General features: G+C 41.3%; 1 long non-coding RNA gene across 1 annotated transcript in view; it reads right to left on the bottom strand.

The window, feature by feature from the left end:
- LOC106817200 overlaps window positions 1-2,677 on the bottom strand; it is an 8,331-nt gene extending 5,654 nt beyond the window's left edge. Inside the window, exon 1 of the long non-coding RNA XR_001395003.1 lies at window positions 2,580-2,677. This is a non-coding gene — a long non-coding RNA (uncharacterized LOC106817200). The remainder of the gene's footprint in view (window positions 1-2,579) is intronic.
- Window positions 2,678-3,007: the final 330 nt, after the last annotated feature.

Below are 3,007 nucleotides of genomic sequence, written 5' to 3'. Positions count from 1 at the left end.
TTGAAAAACTTTTGCAGCAAAATGACCGTATTTCGGCTCCAACATTTTCACTCCCTGAGGCACAAAATGTGAATTTACGCCTAAAATACACGCGCACGCGTGCGTACGACTATACCCGCGTGTGCGCATCCGTTAGTGGGTGTGTATGTGTGATTATGTGATTCTAAAAACGCGTATTATAGCCGTAAATCCACATTTTGTGCTTTTGGGAGTGAAAAAGTTCAGGCTGAAATACGGCCATTTGCTCGTGAATGTTTTTCCATGCTTGACTGGTCATGGGCGATACTATCGGCGAGAGGGGAGTAAGGAAGTGACAGAGGGAAAGGTCGCGTCCGTAATGTGCATATATGTATCTATGTAAAACCACCTGGTTCAACACGAGTGTCTCGTTAGTACATCTAGTTAGAGCTCTAGCCTTTCAATTATGAAACTGGGGTTCGAATCCCCGTTAATTCTTTGCTAAAATATTTTCTAACTTGTGTAAAGGTAAATTACGTATTGCAGACATGTATGCAAAGCATATTACGAACGCACGTGTAAAGTTTACCTAGCATTATATTTATTACTGCTAGGTACTCAGTATAGGCTTCCCACAAAAGTGTGAATTATTTTTTCAAAGACTTTTTAATGACATGTTTTTTTCAAGGACAATCTGTGACAATTAGGTTTAGCATTTTAGAGTAATCATATATACCTTAGATTCTTATATAAAGTAAAAATAGTTGTTTTACACCCTAATTCAATGAGCAATCCAAGATTTCAAGCTTTCAAGATTTTTATTTGTGCTAATTACGAGGATAAATCAGACAGTGGAAAAATTAAACAGTTATAACTTTGTTAATATAATGCACGGGTACGGCGAAAGGACCTTGCGGTCATCATCGAGTCAGCCATACACTATAGTTACAGTACATATTACTTTCCAAGGGCTGTTGGAACCCTGTCGCATATCTCACATACATTTCTCGCATATCTCACGCACAAATATCTCGCATGTCACGCATACATATCTCGCATATCTCACGCACATATGATATCTCGCATATCTCACGCACATATCTCGCATGTCACGCATACATATCTCGCATATCTCACGCACATATGATATCTCGCATTTCTCACATACATATCTCCCATATCTCACGCACATGTCTCGCATCACACCCACCGTGTCAGATGGTAACACGAGAATAATTTGTGGCCAAAATGACGTAATCGAGGACATTTCGTCATCTGACGAATGAAACAATAAGGGCCACTGTGGAAGTCTAGTCGGAAGAAGGTATAGAGAGTAGACTATAGTACGTACACAGGTTGGCCACCAGGTGGTGCTTCTGCATGTTAGCCTGCCTCAGCATTGTGTGTCGCCTGCAGTTGTGTGAGTATGCAACGTGAGGGAGCCCAACATACTACAATACCCCACCTGTTATCATGACGAATATATACATATATATATATATATATATAGTATTATGTATATATATATATTTGCTAACACTCAGACTTATTTTTCAGTTTAGCTAGTGGCTGTAATGTTTAAAGCGACCTTTTTTATCTTTTATAAAACATATAATCTGTGTATTATAAGCGACAATAAAGGTCAGAAGTTATCTGACGAGTGATACAGCCACAAACTATACTCACTACACTGCACTACGACTAATTGAGACCTTTAATCACAGAGACGTCCTAATTCTCTTTCATCTTGGAAGCATATGTTTACGCTTCCAACCAATTTGCTAGTGTAGATCCCAGGTTTACCATGACACAGTCCATGGTGGGGTTGATAATGAAGACATTTACACCCAGTATTATGAGAACTCGTGGACCTGAAGAAATGTAAGTCTGGCAGCATATCCTTGCTGAGTTTAAGCAGCCGAGTGCCACAAAGGATGCGCTACAATAGCAATATGTCATTCGGCTGCAACTACTTGCGTTTTTACCTCTCCAAAATGGCTGACACGGCGAATTTACTAATGCTGTGAGCGGTATATGAACTGAGATATCTCTGTGATAGGAAGTCTCTGCAACTATGACAATTATGACATGCCGCAACCAAGCAATAACTGTATATATGCGCGACAGCAAGAAACGAGTGAGTGAGTGAGTAAGCGCGACTGAGACAGTTAGTGAGAGCATGCAAGCATCGACAGCGAAAACCATGGAGTGAGAGCGTAGGTTGCTATGCGCACCATCAGCCACTAAATGTACAGACAAGAATCAGAGTGCAGATACCACGGGTGTAGCTACAGGGGTGGCAAAGCCACGTGCGGGTTGTATCCTTTGGCAGTAGACCATCGAAGTTTGCCTTCAACCATATAATGGTATCTACGTTGGTTTTTGGGAGTAACTGTGCCCTTACCCTGCTAGCCACGACCCTGGATACAAAGCTTCAAATAAGAAAGACAAAGATTCCGAACAAATACTAACCTAAGAAAGAGAAATCACCCGAGGCACTAAGCAAGCCTAAATACTATAAACTGAGAAAGAGTTGCCAACTCAGGCATCAACCAAGCATAACTACGGTAACCTGAGAAGGAGGCAGGGCCTCGAGGCCCCGAACAGGCATGAATACTAACCTGAGTAAGAGCAAGGCCTCTGGGCCCTTAGTTGCCGCGAAACATCACTGTTTCTACCTGGCAAAGTGCAGTATTTGCCAAACTCATTCTCAATATCATTATATATTGCAGTAAATTCTGAAACACAAACAAAAAAGGAATGCACTGTAGCGAGAACTGAAAAACAGCAAAGCGGAGGCGGCAGCAGGCGAGCGAGGGTAAAACTGAACAAATGCAGCAAGCATGTTATATATAGCGCACGTGCTGAGCGCATAGTCTGGCACAAATATCCAGAAATGTGCCTGTAAAAAGTCCAGTAGGCATAATTAGGCAAAATTGAAATGTCCAAAGAAATTATTCGTATTCAGCACGAAAAACCAAAAGTTATTTGGCCGTTTTTCCTCAAAAATGCCTACTGGACTTTCCTTCTTTTCCTGAAATATGAACCA

This window comes from Priapulus caudatus, unplaced genomic scaffold, assembly GCF_000485595.1.
Source record: "Priapulus caudatus unplaced genomic scaffold, Priapulus_caudatus-5.0.1 Scaffold1629, whole genome shotgun sequence".
NCBI classification, from domain to species: Eukaryota; Metazoa; Priapulida; class Priapulimorpha; order Priapulimorphida; family Priapulidae; genus Priapulus; species Priapulus caudatus.
Note: the sequence above shows the minus strand (reverse complement) of the source record. Positions and strands in the feature narration are given on the sequence as shown.